Consider the following 18,306-nt stretch of genomic DNA (forward strand, 5'->3'; position numbering starts at 1 on the left):
ATTACTACTCTGAACATTAGTTAATTCATTACTCTGCGGCGCTAACACACTGCCTTCGTCTTCACTGTCATTTCTCAGTTTACTTTGGAGCCTAGTATTACGTTTTTTACACGCCATAATTGTCACAATTTTTCACACGATAACACAGAAAAGCACAATTTGAAGAGCAAAAATAAGAGAACACATTAACATAGCACTGAAAATAATATCTAGTTAATTGCAGCTGCGATATACTTGGTGCAAATCTACATGCATGCCACAACTGTTTTACTGTACAACAATGAAAGACTGCAACTACAAAGGAGATTTTCTCTACAATTACATGCTAGCAATAAACAAAATCTACACTAATTACACAAACTACAAGAAAAAAATCAGAAGATTTCAGTGAGGTATCCTGGCAGGGTCGCCATATGAAACTTCCCTTTGAACAATTTATACACGACTGTGCTTAAACTGACACACAATATTTTGTTAGCGCAACGCAATCTGACTTTCAAAATTCCCTACAAAAGAATGGCCCTGACTAACATTAAACTATACCTTTCACAAATCACTTACCTCACAAAAATCTTCGCTGCTCAAGCTATTGCAATACAGCGAGCGCCACTACTGCCAGCTAAATAAAAGATTCAAACTATGGAAGGCACTAACTACTGATAGGGATAGTTAGCAAATGAAAGATATTAATAGAGAACAAACAATGTATTTACCTTGATATCATCATATATAAATATAGCAGTTCATGACAAATTTCAAAACTCCGCCCTCTCTCTCCCCACATCCACCACTGCTGGCGGCTCACCTCCAACTGCGCAACGCTACGCGCTGTTCACATCCAGCTGCCTAACACTACAATGGCGAGTATTACAACAATGCAAAGCAGCCACAGACTGCACACAGCACAGCCAGTGATTTTCATACAGAGGTGGCATTACCAATAAAAAAACCTAAACAGCCTAACAGCCTACTTACAGTATATCTGGTAAAGATCATTTTGACAGGCAATTGATTATTGAAATTGAGGTTTGTTAATATTGTATTAGTGAGTAGGGGACTGCTAAGTGGGAGGTGATCATGAGAAAAAATTCGAATAATCAACGAAAGGATAAAGTTCTACGAGTCGGAGCGTGAAATGTCAGAAGCTTGTAAGTGGTAGGAAAGTTAGAAAAACTAAAAAGGAAAAAGCGAAGTCTCATTCTAGATATAACTGGGGTGAGTGATGTGAATTGGAAAGAAGACAAGGATTTCTGGTCAGATGAGTACAGGATAATATCAACAGTAGCAGAAAATGGTGTAACGGGAATAAGATTCTTTGAAAGATTTCTTGAAGCCTTCAGCTGCCATTCTCTTTTTCTGTACGATTGTACAATTTCGGCTTTAGGCCATTTTCATATATTTTATGGATGATCTTTAGTAGCAGATTATGTCACAAACGTCGTTGCCCCTATGACATCATGTTACGGTTATAAAAGAAATCCGGGGGGTTCACGCTATTTTGGGAGCATGTTACCTTCGAGCAGTTGTTGCAAAGCAAAGATTCGTTATGAATAGAAAGTTAGGGCAAAAAGTGTGTTGCAGTGAACAGTTCAGTGATAGGGTCGTTGGTATCAGACTCGACAGCAAACAAAAACCGACAACGATAGTTCAGGTATACATGCCGATGTCGCAAGCTGAAAATGATGAAAGTATATGAGGATACTGAAAGGATAACACAGTACATAATAGAAGAAGAAATTCTAATAGGTATGGGGGATTGGAATGCCTTTGTAGGGGAAGGAGTAGAAGAAAAGGTCACAAGAGAATATGGGCTTGGGACATGGAATAAGAGAGGACAAAGACTAATTGATTTCTGTAATAAATTTCAGCTAGTAATAGCTAATACTCTGTTCACGAATCACGAGAGGAGGCAGTATACCTGGGAAAGACAGACAGAAACGGGAAGATTTTAATTAGATTACAGTACGGTGGGAGACAGATTCCGAAATCAGATACTGGATTGTAAGGTGTACCCCGGAGCAGATATAAACTCAGACTACAATGTAATAGTGCTGAACAGTAAGTTGAAGTTCAAGAGATTAGTCACGGAGAATCAATACGCAAAGAAGTGGGATAATGAAGTCCTTAGGGATGAGGAGACAAGCTTGAGGTTCGCTACGGCTGTAGATACAGCAGTAACAAATAGCTCAGTAGGCAGTACAGTTGAAGAGGAATGGAAATCTCTGATAAGGGCAACCACAGAAGTTGGAAAGGACAACATAGGGACAAAAAAGGTAACTGCGAAGAAATCATGGGTAACAGAAGAAATATACTATGTGATCCAAAATATCCGGACACTCCCAGAAAGATACGTTTTTCATATTAGGTGCATTGGGCTGCCACCTACTGCCAGGTACTCCATATCAGCGACCTCATTAGTTATTAGAGATCGTGAGAGAGCAGAATGGGACGCTGCGCGAACTCACGGACTTCGAACGTGGCCAGGTGATTGGGTGCCACTTGTGTCATATGTCTGTACTCTAGATTTCCACACTCCTGAACATCCCTAGGTCCACTGTTTCCGATGTGATAGTGAAGTGGAAACGTGGATACGTACAGCACAAAAACGTACAGGCCGACCTCGTCCGTTGACCGACAGAGGCCGCCGATTCTTGAAGAGGATCGTAATGTGTAATAAGCGGACATCTATCCAGACCATCACCCAGGAATTACAAACTGCATCAGGATCGACTGCAAATACTATGACAGTTGAGCGGGAGGTGAGAAAACTTGGATTTCGTGGTCGAGCGCATGCTCATAAGCCACACATAAGCCAAACAACGCCTCGCTTGGTGTAAGGAGCGTAAACATTGGACGACTGAACAGTGGAAAAAAATTGTGTGGAGTGACGAATCACGGTACACTATATGGCGATCCGATGGCAGGGTGTGGGCATGGCGAATGCCTGGTGAACATCATCTGACAGCGTGTGTAGTGCCAACAGTTAAATTCGGAGGCGTGGTGTTATGGTGTGGTCGTGGTTTTCATGGAGGGGGCTTTCACCTCCAGTAGGTTTGCGTAGCACTATCGCAGCACAGGCCTACACTGATGTTTTGAACACCTTCTTGCTTCCGACTGTTGAAAAGCTATTCGGGGATGGCGATTGCATTTTTCAACACGATCGAGCACCTGTTCATAATGCACGGCCTGTGGCGGAGTGGTTACACGACAATAACATCCCTGTAACGGACTGGCCTGCACAGAATCTTGACCTGAGTCCCGTAGAACACCTTTGAGGTGTTTCGGAACGCCGACTGACGTCGACGCCTCTCCTCAGTGCAGCACTCCAAGCAGAATGGGCTGCCAGTCCCCAAGAAACCTTCCAGCATCTGATTGAACGTATCTCTGCGAGAGTGGAAGCTGTCATCAAGGCTAAAGGTACACCAACACCATACTGACTTCCAGCATTACCGATGGAGGGCGCCACGAGCTTTTAAGTCCTTTTCAGCCAGGTGTCCGGATACTTTTGATCGCATAGTGTACTTCAGCTGATCGATGATAGAAAGAAGTACAAAAATGGTTAGAGAAATTCAGGAATACAGAAATACAAGTCGCTGAGGAATGAAATAAACAGTAAGTGCAGGGAAGCTACGACGAAATGACTGCCTCGAAAAGTGAAGAAATCGGAAAAGATCTGGTTGTCCGAAAGACTGACTCAGCATGTAAGAAAGTCAAATAGCCTTCAGTGAAATTAAAAGCAAGGATGGTAACATTAAGAGTGCAATGGGAATTCCGCTGTTAAATGCAGAGGAGAGAGCGGATAGGTAAAAAGAGTACACCGAAAGCCTCTTTGAGGGGGAAGATTTGTCTGATGTGACAGAAGAGGAAACAGGAGTCGATTTAGAAGGTATGGGAGATCCATAATTAGAATCAGAATTTAAGAGAGCTTCGGAGGGCTTATGATCAAATAAGGCAGAAGGGATAGATAACATTCCATCAGTATTTCTAACACCATTGGAGGAAGTAGCAACAAACCAGCTATCTAAGTTGATGTGTAAAATCTATGAGTCTGGCGATATACCCTGTAGCTTTCGAAAAAATGTCATCCATACAATTCCGAAGACTGCAAGAGCTGATAAGTGCGAGAATTATCGCACAATCAGCTTAACAGCTCATATATCCGAGTTGCTGACAAGAATAATATACAGAAGAATGGAAAATAAAACGGAGTAAGTCTTAGATGACGATCACTTTGGCTTTAGGAAAGATAAAGGCCCCAGAGAAGTAATTCTGACTTTCAGGTCGATAATAGAAGCAAGACTAAAGAAAAGTCAAGACACGTTCACAGCATCTGTCTACCTGGAAAAAACCTTGGACGATGTAAAATAGTGTAAGACGTTCGAAATTCTGAGAAAAATGGGGGTGAGCTATAGGGAGAAATGGCTAACATGCAATACGAACAACAGCCAAGAGGGAATAATATGAGTGGACGACCAAGAACGAAGTGCTCCGTTTAAAAAGGGTATAAGACAGGTATGTAGTCTTTCGACCTTACTGTTCAATCTGTTCATCGAAGAAGCAATGATGGAAATAAAAGGAAGATTCAGGAATGGAATTAAAATTCAAGGTGAAACGATGTCAATGATATTATTCGCTGATGACATTGCTATCCTGAGTGAATGTGAAGAAGAATTACATGATACACTGAATGGAATGAACAGTCTAAGGAGTGCAGAATATGGATTGACAGTAAATCAAAGAAATACGACTGTAATGAGAAGTAGCAAAAATGAAAACAGCGAGAATCTTGACATTATTGACGGTCAAATGGTTCAAATGGCTCTGAGCACTATGGGACTTAACATCCGTGGTCATCAGTCCCCTAGAACTTAGAACTAATTAAACCTAACCTAAGGGCATCATGCCCGAGGCAGGATTCGAACCTGCGACCGTAGCGGTCACGCGGTTCCAGACTGGTGCGCCTAGAACCGCACGGCCACACCGGCCGGCTATTGACGGTCACGAAGAAGATGAATTTAAGAAATTCTTCTACCTAGACAGCAAAATAACCGGTGTCGGACGGAACAAGGGGGACGTCAAAAGCAGACCAGCACTGGCAAAAAGGATATTCCCGGCCAAGAGAAGTCTACTAGTACTAAACATAGGCCTCAATTTGAGGAGGACATTTCTGAGAAAGTATGTTTGGGGCACAGCATTGCATGGTAGTGAAACATGGTCTATGGAAAAACCGGAACAAAAGAGTATCAAAGCATTTGAGATGTTGAAAGTTAGGTGGACGGATAAGGTGAAGGTCCTCCGCACAATCGGGGAGGAAATGGATATGTGGAAAACACTGGGTCAGGGTGATGGGACATCTGTTAAGACATCAGGGAATGACTTCCATGATAGTAGAAGGAGGTGTAGAGGGCAAAAACCGTAGAGGAAGATAGAGACTGAAATACAACCAGCAAATAATTGAGGACGTAGGTTGTAAGTGCTGCCCTGAGGTGAAGAGGTTGGAACAGGAGTGGAATTCGTGGTGGGTCGCATCAAACCAGTCAGAAGACTGACGTCTCAAAAAAAAAAGAAAAAAAAGGGAATAAATGTAATAAGAGCCACACAAATATGTATTTTAAGACTAGTCAGCCGTATTTGCTTGATGTTAGTAATGAGATAACATGGATATTTCGAGCTATGCCAGGAACGTTCTATGTTGTCGTTGTTGTTGTTGTGGTCTTCAGTCCTGAGACTTGTTTGATGCAGCTCTCCATGCTACTCTATCCTGTGCAAGCTTCTTCATCTCCCAGTACCTACTGCAACCTACATCCTTCTGAATCTGCTTGGCGTATTCATCTCTTGGTCTCCCTCTACGATTTTTACCCTCTACGCTGCCCTCCAATACTAAATTGGTAATCCCTTGATGCCTCAGAACATGTCCTACCAACCGATCCCTTCTTCTAGTCAAGTTGTGCCACAAACTTCTCCCCAATCCTATTTAACACCTCCTCATTATTTATATGATCTACCCATCTAATCTTCAGCATTCTTCTGTAGCACCACATTTCGAAAGCTTCTATTCTCTTCTTGTCCAAACTATTTGTCGTCCATGTTTCACTTCCATACATGGCTACACTCCATACAAATACTTTCACAAACGACTTCCTGACACTTAAATCTATACTCGACGTTAACAAATTTCTCTTCTTCAGAAGCGCTTTCCTTGCCATTGCCAGTCTACATTTTATATCCTCTCTACTTCGACCATCATCAGTTATTTTGCTCCCCAAATAGCAAAACTCCTTTACTACTTTAAGTGTCTCATTCCTAATCTAATAGCATCAGATTCACCCGACTTAATTGTACCACATATACAGCCATATAAAAGCAAAAAAATATGTTTGATTATTTATAACACGATACGATTGTCTTCCATTTACCAATTGCAACGAATGTTCTTTATTATTTAATCTTAAATTGTAGATACTGTGCAGAATTTCCAACCTAATATTAAAGCAATCATAGCACACTCTTCAACAAAGAGTAGAACACTATAAAGTATTCCATGTATAGTTATCACTCCTCCTCTGATTAACACCCAAAATATTGAAGCAACCGATATTCTTTTAATAAAATGATATGCTTTTTAGTGGCATTCAAAGAATGGAAAAGACGTTTAGGTTTTAGCGTCAGGCCAACGGCGTGGTCCTGCGAGACAGTGCTGAACCTTGGGTAGGACGAGAATGTGCAATGAATTAGGCCGTGTTGTATTCGTAACAACTATGCTGTCAACAATCAGTTTAAGGAAACCACGGAAACCCGAATCCTTGTAGTCAGAGGAGTATTTGAACCCCAGATTTCCTTAATGCCACGTCACCTCCCTCAGTACAATTTTTCAACAGCTATTTGAAAAGAGCAGTACAGTTACAGCCGTTTCAACAAGTGTTCTGGATGTGTGACTGCGTCATGTATAATATTTAGCAAAGCTCCAGAAGCAATACACTTTTGTGCCGTTTTCCTGTCTAAAGGAATTAGTATACTTACCGAAATTTACAGTATGACTATAATTAATCGCTTTAGACATGAGATCTTTGGAGCCATGTGACAATATCGGCACTAATGATTATACATTTGGCTTTGTCGGCAATAGCTTTATTTTCAACTTCTTGTGACGCTTTTTGGGCTACCCCATCATCACATCTGACGCATAAAAACACAATATAAGATGAAAAAGATAATTGCACTCATTGACATAAAACCTGGCCGCATAGAACGACAAATAATATGGCTATGCTGATATCATATACCCTGCTATCTGTACAGACTTGCAACACTGTAGGAGGTGACAGTTCCTGGTGAATGTCTTATCTTCTGTTCGAGCTGATATCCAACGCCTACTCCCGTGGTCAAGCGATAAACCGTACGTGGTCTGAATGCAACGTCTGGTGCTCGAAACCACTTGTTACCTAAATTTCTATTGGACCTTTTGTCTGAATACCGAAGTCCTGTGGGTAACGGAAGCAGAGCTACAATGCATTTCACTTTCTGAGATACCACTAATAACAATTCCGTCAAATAACATTTTTGCCAAAGATTTCTCATCACACTGTCTGCTTTTGAACGCCGCATACATCAGAGTTCTCTGGGATCCCACTTGCTGGCACCCGTTAGCGACATCCGTGGTGCGCTTCCTCGCCCCTTGTCGGAAGCGTCACTTACCGCTCTACACTTTGGATAGTATATAATGCTTTGCTGTTGTTGAGTGATGCTCTACAAGAACTATCTACGATTTGCATGTTTGTGGTCCAATCAGAAATCTCACTACATTGTTTAATGTTATTGGTAACGTATTTATCTCCTATTTTTCCCTTTTAGAAGCTACTCTTAATGTGATCTTTCCCTCGGAAATTCGTATGTTTTCGTCAAGCCACAGTGAGTAACTGTCGTTTGACTTCTTATGCTACATGTGAGCGATAAACTGTGTGAATACTTTGCAGTGCGTGCTCTATAGCAACGCAGGCGCACAGCACAGCTTGAGGTCCACACATGGATTCATGGAGAACTTAACGCTAATCGAAAGTGATATTTAAGGTAAGCAGTTCGATTTAAATCAACAAAATTTCCCATTTTAGAAGCTACGAAGAGTGGAAGGAAGTTGCTAACGACAGTGTCAGCGAATCTGTACGGGGGTGCTTAAAGTGGTGTTTAAATGCCATTACAAAGATTTAGCACAGTGGATCTGCATTCACTTCATAACTTTTCTTTCTGGGTCCTACGTGAGTAACAAAACTCCAATTCGTATCGTTGACGATCGAGTCGACACTTGTGCAGTGAAGCATCTTGGTATTCGCAAGGCAGACAGCTATGACCATTATTACAGCTTATTGAGTCGAGCTTGAGAGAGGAAATTTGGCTAAAGAATTTCTTCTAGCAATTTCCAGCTCCATTAAATAAAAAGGAAAATAAGAACCTCAAGTGCACTGGACAGTTTGATTAGCAGCTTTCTCTCATAGCGATATTGTTCTTTGAGCCTCATACTCCGTCCGAACAGGCCTTGGAAGGCCCAACGGTACCGACCGGCCGCCGTGTCATCCTCAGCCCACAGGCGTCACTGAATGCGGATATGGAGGGGCATGTGATCAACACACCGCACTTCCGGCCCTATGTAAGTTTACGAGACCGGGGCCGCTACTTCTCGATCAAGTAGCTCCTCAATTTGCCTCACCAGGGCTGTGTGGACCCCGCTTGCCAACAACGCTCGGCAGGCTGGATGGTCACCCATCCAAGTCCTAGCCCAGCCCGACAGCGCTTAACTGCGCTGATCTGACGGGAACCGGTGTTACCACTGCGGCACGGCCGTTGGCGTTGAGCCTCATAGAGCAACGTCAAAAGATATGAATACTTGTTATTTATGTGAAATACGGAATTGCCGGAGTCCAAAAATTCAATTTTCTGTCTCAGTGCCCCATTTTACATGAGAATCACCGGTATATAACAGAAGTTATCGAAGCGGAAAGGGAATGCCACCTGATTTTAGGGGAATAATTCAGGACGATACACGAAAGTAAATAGACTACCACAGTTTGCCAAATATTTGTAACGATGTTACCAGTTTTTAGCTGTACTGGGTCTCTCAGAGGTATGGGGCGAGCGCTTTTGGTTTTCGTGCAGCGGTATTTCTTTATACTTTCTAAAGTCATCTTTCAGGCTAGCTACATTTAAGGCATTCAGTTAGATTTAATCTAGGATTCATCCCTTTTTTTTTCAGCTTTCCAGAGTGCAAGGGGACTGTTAACGTTTGTGTTATATCAATTCCTTGTAGAGATAACGAAGTTAGTGATATTAGTTTTCGATCATGCAAGATACGGAAAATTTTGTATCACGATACAGTTTCCATATAAATCCAAACGAATGAAAGAGTCACTTTGATAGTTTTAAACGAAAACTTAATTCAGTGGAACAAAAAGTAGTTGATGATCAGCCTTGCCAGACACCTCACGAAACAGTAAGACAGCATACACTGTGCGACTCGAAATCGCCCGTGCCTACGTGCAGTCTTGCGCCAAATACAAATATAATTTCAAGATTACCACGATAAAGCAGAAGAATGTTGGTAGGGAATGAAGCAAGAATAAACACAGTTAATTAATTACTCGATGTCATGCAGTAATCAGCTCATTTGAGGATTCAGAAGGGAAGAAACTGATAATTATGTTCATTAACACAGAAACTAAACTGCATATGTGGGTAATGTGGAATTCTGCGTCTTCATACGTCTCTCCCTTTGAGATCTACGACATCTGTTCAAAAAATTCCGGAATATTAGTAATTTCGCGCCAGTGGTGTGTTGGAGAGAAAGGCGGTTGGCATACGTGCACACGCCTGTGTTTAACCCTTTATTTGGCAAACATAAAAGTTGTAGAGAAAAAAATTTTTTCCTTGTTTATTCTCATTCTATGTCTATAGCATAATGTTTTAATTGTAATACATACTCATTATATTAAAAATACAGAATGTTGCTTGAGAGCAACATAGCCAAACAGTGACACTGATGTACTGAAATTTGACTGTAATCTACTTTCTGCATCACTTCAGTTCATTTGTGATAAATGCGTCCAAAACCAACTTGTTGTCTTCATACATGAGAATATCAGTCTCCTAATACACACAAAAACTGAAAACGAAGAATACCAGTGATGAATAATTTCACATATCAATTACATTTTGTATGAAAAGCTTTGAAACAATTTCTTCCAGGCACAAAATAGTGAACTATATTGCACTTAAAACACTTGAATGTTTACGAACCTCCTGGGTGATAACGACATCGACTGTTTGATCCATGAATAGGGCAGTGGTCAGAGCCATCGAACCTCACGTCTTGTACAGCTACTGGAATCTTTGCTCTCTTCTTGGGCGGTGGTGCTTCCTTTGTAGGTCTTCCTGCTTTCTTTACGTTTGCACCCATCAAACCATTAGCAATGTCTAATCGAAATCACTTCAATGACTTTTCATATCACAATTGTCACGGCGAAAAAGTAATCATGCAGCGACGACACACAGGTCCAATAACCAGCCAAAAATTCTCAGGTGCCAGCGCTTTGGATTGACAGGCACTCAGTATAATTCGATAACCATTCCCGCTAGGTCTACCTACCCATATGCTTACTGTAGAAACTGAATGTTCGGACATGACACATCTGTCTTTCGTTTTGGAACGGTATTCCAACGTTTCAGAGCCTTCACTGGTTCTATTCCACAAAATGAACTTGCTAAGCACGCACCTAACTACTATGATTCCTGAATTTTTCATCCGACCTATAAATCATAGCTTCCCCGACCTAGCTTCAGTAGTGACTTCTCCGGCTTAAGTGGGAAATCTTTTATTCTATTACTACGTTCTGTTTCCAGAGATTCTATTTTCGTTTTATTCTTCAGGAAAATGAATAGTTCCAGCTAGGAAAACAAGTTGTCAAAGTACACTCTTGAGTTGAGCGGCAGAGATATTGTCTTATTAAGCAGAATTACAACTTGGCCACCAATTCCAAATTTCTTTTCGTCTTCTGAGAAGTCCGCAATCATACCTTTACCGGTATATGGAATATAATCGTATACAGTTCCAGTTACTCCTTCTCCGACAAAAATCTTGAAGCCCCATTTGTGGGGTTTGTTCTAAATACACTTTATATGGAACCATAATTTCGATTGAATATTCATTTTCTGCATCAAGGTGTCGACATTTGCTTATCACAACATCCAGAACAGTTCTAATATTCAGCAACCTGTCGCTAGAGCTGGCATAATTCTCATTATTCGAGAAGTGAAGGTACGAGTATCTGCGGAGTTTCTGAGATCTTTTCAAACTCATAACACTGGAAATTTTTCTATATTGGTAGATTGAGCCCAGTAATCAGTATATGAAGGCAAATTTATTATACCCACGTAAATTAGCATACCAATGAATTGCTCCATTTAATTTACATTTGTATTCAGTGATGACTATGTCTGCTACGCAGAATATTGGTTTGTCTGATCAACAATCAGTTTTATTATCTCAGAGCCAAATAGTTTTCTGAAATATTGTAAAGGAGGTTCACTAAACGATTCAAGTAATTCAAGAGACAGACAGATAAGGTCTTGCTTCATCCACTTGAACTGGCTTCCTGGGGGAGCTCTATTCTTGGTAAAATTGGAGGGTCGCGGTGTGCCACTTATGTCACATTGGTAATGTGGTACTACTTCGTCTGTTGTTACTTCATCATATTCACAATCAGTTTCTGCTACCATTATCAACTGATTATTTCGTTAAATTTGAGGCTGTTAATCCGGATTTTCATCAGAATTGTCCACTATAATATCTAGTTCCCATACTTGAAACGTCGCAGTCAGAAAGCAAAGGATTCAGAGGAGGAAATATAGTGGCTTTACACTTCCTTTTTCTATAAAAACTCACTGGATTCAGTTCTGCAAACAAACGTAACTATTGTCCGTGATGTTATTTTTCAGTTACTTTTACTGGCAATGTTGCTTTAAAGCAACGTGTATATTTTGTCTTTTCTCTGTTCTTCAGATTTGCTTATAAACCACAAATGTTGTTGTTGGTGTGGTCTTCGATCCTGAGACTGGTTTGATGCAGCTCTCCATGCTACTCTATCCTGTGCAAGCTTGTTCATCTCCCAGTACCTACTGCAACCTACACCCTTCTGAATCTGCTTAGTGTATTCATCTCTTGTTCTCCCTCTACGATTTTTACCCTCCACGCTGCCCTCCAATGCTAACTTTGTGATCCCTTGATGCCTCAGAACATGTCCTACCAACTGGTCCCTTCTTCTAGTCAAGTTGTGCCACATAATCCTCTTCTCCCCAATTCTATTCAATACCTCCTCATTAGTTATGTGATCTACCCATCTAATCTTCAGCATTCTTCTGTAGCACCAGAAATGACACATATTATTACAACTGCAAACATTTTTCTACAAATAAATTGCAGATAAACTTACCTTTTCAAAGTTCTATCATATAATAATTTAGAACACAACACAGATTAATCACAGCTAACCGTTACATGCACTCAAACAAACGATTTCTGCGCGCCTCTCTGTCAAAACTTAGAACAACAACGTGCTGAATCGTGTTTAGGGAGTCTTACCAGACAGCAACACTAACAAGAAGTGGCCGATATTCGTGAAGTTCGTCCACAAGACAATAAGAAACAACATGTTGCTTGAGACCAACATAAACAAATATAGGGTTGATGTGTAACTTCCGAAAGTTTCATTGTTGATTGTCTGTTAGTTATTGTTGAGTGCTGTACTGAGTAAACGTTGCGTCGCACAGTCTGCGAATTTCGCGATGGTAGAGTTAGAGGAGCAACGCATCTGCATTAAATTTTTCATGGAACTCAAGAAAACCCTTACAGAGAAACTCCAAATGATGCATCAAGCCTACGGTGCTGTGCTTAAGAGCCGTACTCGATGTTACGAATAGTTCACACGGTTTAAAAGTGTCCGGATGGAAGTTAAAGCTGATCCTCGTTCAGAACGTCCTCCAATGTGTACCGATGACGCCCGAGTCAGGAACCTCAATGAAATTTCACGTGCCTATCGAAGACTGACTGTCCGAGAGACTGCAGAAGAATGTAGCATTTCAGTTGGATACTGTCATGAAATCCTGACGCAGCAGCTTGGAATGCATCGTGTTGCCGCCAAGTTCGTCCCACAGCTCATGAGTGAAGACCAGGAAGCCTTTTACCTGGCAATTTGTGAAGAGCATTTATATTGCGAATACGAGAACCAGACGCACCTTAAGAGAATCATTATAGGTGGTCATACATGGGTCTATGGTTAAGATGTTGAGACCAAGGTTCAATCTTTACAAGGGTTCGGAAAAGTTTCTCCGAGACCAAAATAAGCTCGTCAGGTCAGGTCAAATGACAAAGCCATGCTGATAGTTTTCTTTGACTTTGAAGGATTAATTCATCATGAATCCGTACCACGATTACTACGTTGCGACGCCTGAGAGAAAATGTCAGAAGGAAACGGCCTGAAATGTGGAGAGACAATTCATAGCTCCTGCATCACACGGTGACACACCCACATATTGGTGCGTGACTATTGCACGGAAAACGAAATCACTTCACTGCCTCATTCTCCATTCTTTCCAGACTTGGCCCCTGCCGATTTTCTTTTATTTCCAAAGTTGAGAACCCCGTTTAAATAACGAAGATTTACAAAGACGGACGAGATAAAAGAAAATTCGCATATGGCGCTTCGAGTGATCCAGCAGGAGGGGTACCAAGACTGCTTCCGGAAGTGGAAACGGTGCTGAGAGCGCTGTATCAATTGTGGGCGAGAGCGTTTCATAGGAAACCGTGCACAATAAGTAAAGGGTAAGAGTAGAAAAATGTTGTGGACAAAGTTCCGGAATTTTTTGAACAGACCTAGTATATGTATAACGTATAGTAACTAGCCTGTTTATTGCTTTCGTTCAAAATGGTTCAAATGGCTCTGAGCACTATGGGACTTAACATCTGTGGTCATCAGTCCCCTAGAACTTAGAACTACTTAAACCTAACTAACCTAAGGACATCACACACATCCATGCCCGAGGCAGGATTCGAACCTGCGACCGTAGCAGTCGCACGGTTCCGGACTGAGCTATTGCTTTCGTAACGTCCTCTTCTTGTTTGGTCCCTAAATGCCGAAAAGAATCCAAATCCATGTCACTAATGGTTCCTTCGACACTTTCCAACGACTATTTTGTGCTTTTGCTTGGTATTCGTAAAACAGGCCACTTTGACTACTATATCGTGTTGACAGAAGACTCACGAATTGTGTTCAGTTGTATTCACACGTGAAACACGCATTTGATAATCCGAAATTTTCATGTTCGTTTACTTAGCTGGGTAAATAAAAGTAAGAAGAAACCCTAATTTGTCCTTTGGCAGAACTCAATCGAACAGCAGCAGAACAAAATTATCAAACATAGTCTTCCGTTTACTGTTGTAAAACTATAATCAGCAGCTGAGCCGATGGTAAACTATGGTAGTGGTCACAAATTCGTAGCTACCTACATCAGTGACTGAGTCCAAAATAAATACGCGATTGTTGAGCGATATACTTCAACACGGATTTTTATCACGGTGCAGAATTCTGCCTGCTTCACCGGCCTTCTATTGTCGTCTTTTATTATTCAGTTCAGAAAACAAGTCGTCAAGGTAAATGCGCATAATTTGCGTGGCGAAATATCCAACATTACTATCTTCCAGATTGACTGGTCATTTGCATCGGTACCAAACAGTGATTGGAAAACTCTTGCGAATGAACGAATAACTGCAATAATAGTAACAACAACAAAATAATAATGAATGAACTTTATTGCATTATAAAAGAAAGTTCATCACTACAAATAAAATAGGTTGTTCTGTCCTTGCTATTTGAAGGGGGAAAAACAGGGGAAAAAAAGGAAGCGATACACATCGATAGCCCAATGAGCTCTGACCGAGCAGATATCCATGTCCTCATATCAGCCTTTCTCACAGTGGAAGGCAAGTGTTCTGTGAGGGTGGTGGGGGGGGGGGGAGGGGTAGGGGCTGAGGGGCTCAGAGAGTGATAGGAAGAGGGGGGCGCCAGCTTTCATTGAAAGATTCATATTTCGCATTATGTAAGAAAGAGATTTCCGGTGACCAAGTATTGCTACATCAGATTCTCACCTCCATGAAGCCAGTTACGTTTCAGAAGAGGCAGCGACGTGGAAAGTTTGAGAACACCTGTCTTAGATGACGAGACGAGTATTGCGCCACAGAGCAAAGGCGACACTGGGTTCGTTTAGCTCTCTAACATTGCTCTTACAAAACCAGTTGAAATTTAAGCGTGGAATAACCTTCCTAAAGACGAAGAATTAACTTTTCGATCTCAGTGTCATATAGACGCGATCACTATTCAGATTAATTCATCAGTACGAAAAGAGAACGTTACGGGATTTAGTAAGATCACTAAGTTCCAATTCAGAAGAGGTGCCAAACATCTTCAGTAGTACTGAGAAGTCTCAATCGCATTAGCCATATGAAGACACTGCTTTCCATAGCTTGCTCCAGCCAGTCATCAGTGGAGCTGAGGGACGACTTCAAACCGACAGCAGATTACGCGATTGAAAAACACGAATGACTTGCACACCTTGCTGTCAAAGCTTATTTTAACAAGATTAAAAGGTTGTGCAAAATGCCTCGTTCAAAATGTCAACACACAGTAAGACCCAAAGCACAGTTGCCCTCAAACTGACTGTATCTACGCCCAGTCGTGTGTCATACACAACTAGAATATCAGGAATACCACCAAAATGTGTAGATATTACGGATAACAATAGACTAACACATTAGTGCCACGGAGTAATACTCGTAAATCGAATTGTGCATTCACAAGAAAATATGACTGTATGTCTACTGGAGCAGAAAAAAAGAAGAAAAAGGCAATGTGTAGTTGTGCACTTGCATAAGTTTTTCACCTACAGAACTACCACAGGTAATGCATATCAATAAACTGGGCCATTGGTTCCGTAATTTTTCCCATTTGCTTGATACCGAGACGTGAAAAAAGTACAGATTCGTGTCACTTACAGTTACTTCGAACCTGAGATTTTATCTCGTTTTGTTGGTGACATAACTTGGTATCCGCGAAGCAGACGACTGTGGTCACTACCGCAAGGTTGCCAGAAGATATATAACATGCAGAATTAAGTTTCATCACTTACTTGTGTTAGTTATAAGATACAGTTTTAGCAGCAAAACTGGAACTGATTTCCAAAGAAGCTCATGTTTTAGAAAGTGAGTGTTTTAAAACTAAGCGGACAAGGCATTGTTGTAGTAAGCACTCTCTCATTGCCACGCAATCGCCTTGGAGTGCGGTACATATCGCAATCACTTGTAACGTAAGCAAATAACAATACTATAGCACATAAGTAAAAGGTCTTTGCTATCCATATCGACGTAAATGAAATTCCGACCGTCGTCCCAATGAATGAAGTGCATCCACATCCGATATACCATTACAAGTGCTGAATGACGTGCGTAATTCCGAAATGAAATGTAAAATTTTGAAACTAGTATTAGCGCAAAAATACACTCTATGACATAAGGTAAAGTTTGGAGTCGAGGCACTGCTTCTAAAGAAACAAGCAAAAACGCGATCCATACCATGTTGGGAATGCAGGAAGTGCTTGTAAAGAAGCATACAACATGAGCCACAGACGAATGCTACAAACTAACGAGTTTAAAATTAAGTGAGGCGAATATGGGAAAACATGTGCAATATAAATCACTTTAAAAAGTGGTACTTGGTAGTTACGTAATAAAATATTTAAGTCAGTTGGAGAGAAACACAACAGTTTCAACTAACCAAAATGGTCACCCTGTGAAATCGCGATAACTGTAAACAAAGGCCTACAGGGCTTAACGCCGTTTTGTTGTTGTTGTTGTGGTCTTCGGTCAGAAGACTGGTTTGACACAAGTCCCCGTGCTACTCTTGCCTGTGTAAGCCTCTTCATCTACGAATAACTACTGCAAATTACATTCTTATGATCTGCTTACTGTATTCATCTCTTCTTCTTCGTCTATTATTTTTACCTCTCACACTTCCCTCTAATATTAAAATGGTGATCTCTTGACGTCTCAGGAGGTTCATATCAACCGGCCCTTTTTCTTAGAACTTACTGTGCCACAAATGTCTTGTCTCCCCAGTTCTGTTCAGTACCTCCCCATTAGTTACACGACCTACCCATCTAATCTTCACCATTCTTCTGTAGTGCCACATTTAAAAAGCTTCTATTACCTTTTTATTTAAACTGTAAACTGTTTGCCGTCCATGTTTCAATTTCATACATCACTAAAGACCAGACAAATACCTTCAGAAGACACTTCGTAACATTTAAATCTGTATTTGGTGTTAACAAATTTCTGTTCTTCAGAAACGTTTTTTTGTCATGACCATTCTACATTTTGTATCGTCTCTACTTCAGACATCATCCGTTGTTTCTCTGCTGAAATATCAAAACTCATCTACTACTTTTAGTGTCGCGCATCCTAATCTAACTCCCTCACCATTACCTGATACAGTTCGACCGCTCAACTGCTATGGTTTCAGGTTCGAATCCTGCCTCGGGCATGGATGTGTGTGATATCCTTAGGTTAGTTAGGTTTAAGTAGTTCTAGGGGACTGATGACCTCAGATATTAAGTCCCATAGTTCTTAGAGCCATTTGAACCATTTTTGATTTAGTTCGACTGCATTCCCTTATCCGGTATTTTGTTTATGTTGGTTTTCATCTTATATCTTCCCTGCAAGACGCTGTCCGTTCCGTCAACTGCTCTTCCAATTCTGAGACAAATCTTAAATTTTTTTTTCTTCTCCCTCAACTGTAGCTCCTGCTCCAAATTTTTCTTTGGTTTCCTTCCCTGCTTGCTCTATGTACAGACTGAATTACGTTAGGAATAGGCTGCAATCATGTCTCACTCTCTTCTAAACCGCTATTTCCTTTGCATGCCCCTCGACTCTTATAACTGGCGTCTGGTTTCTGCACAAGCTGTACATAGACTTTCGCTCCCTCTACTCCACCCATGATACCTTCAGAATTTCAGAGCGTATTCCGGGCAACATTGTCAAAGGCTATGAACCTAGTTTTGCCTTTCCTTAAGCTATTTTCTAAGAGACGTCGTAGGGTCAGTATCGCCTCACGCGTTCCTACGTTTCTCTAGAATAGAAATTGATGTTCCCTGACGTCGGCTTCTACTACCAGTTTTTCCATTACTCTGTAAAGAATTGGCATTAGAATTTGGAAC

At 41.1% G+C, this 18,306-nt stretch overlaps 1 pseudogene; it reads right to left on the minus strand.

The window, feature by feature from the left end:
* Positions 1–8,722: 8,722 nt before the first annotated feature.
* Positions 8,723–8,840, minus strand: LOC126419812 (5S ribosomal RNA; annotated as a pseudogene).
* Positions 8,841–18,306: the final 9,466 nt, after the last annotated feature.

This window comes from Schistocerca serialis, chromosome 1 (assembly GCF_023864345.2).
Source record: "Schistocerca serialis cubense isolate TAMUIC-IGC-003099 chromosome 1, iqSchSeri2.2, whole genome shotgun sequence".
NCBI lineage: Eukaryota > Metazoa > Arthropoda > Insecta > Orthoptera > Acrididae > Schistocerca > Schistocerca serialis.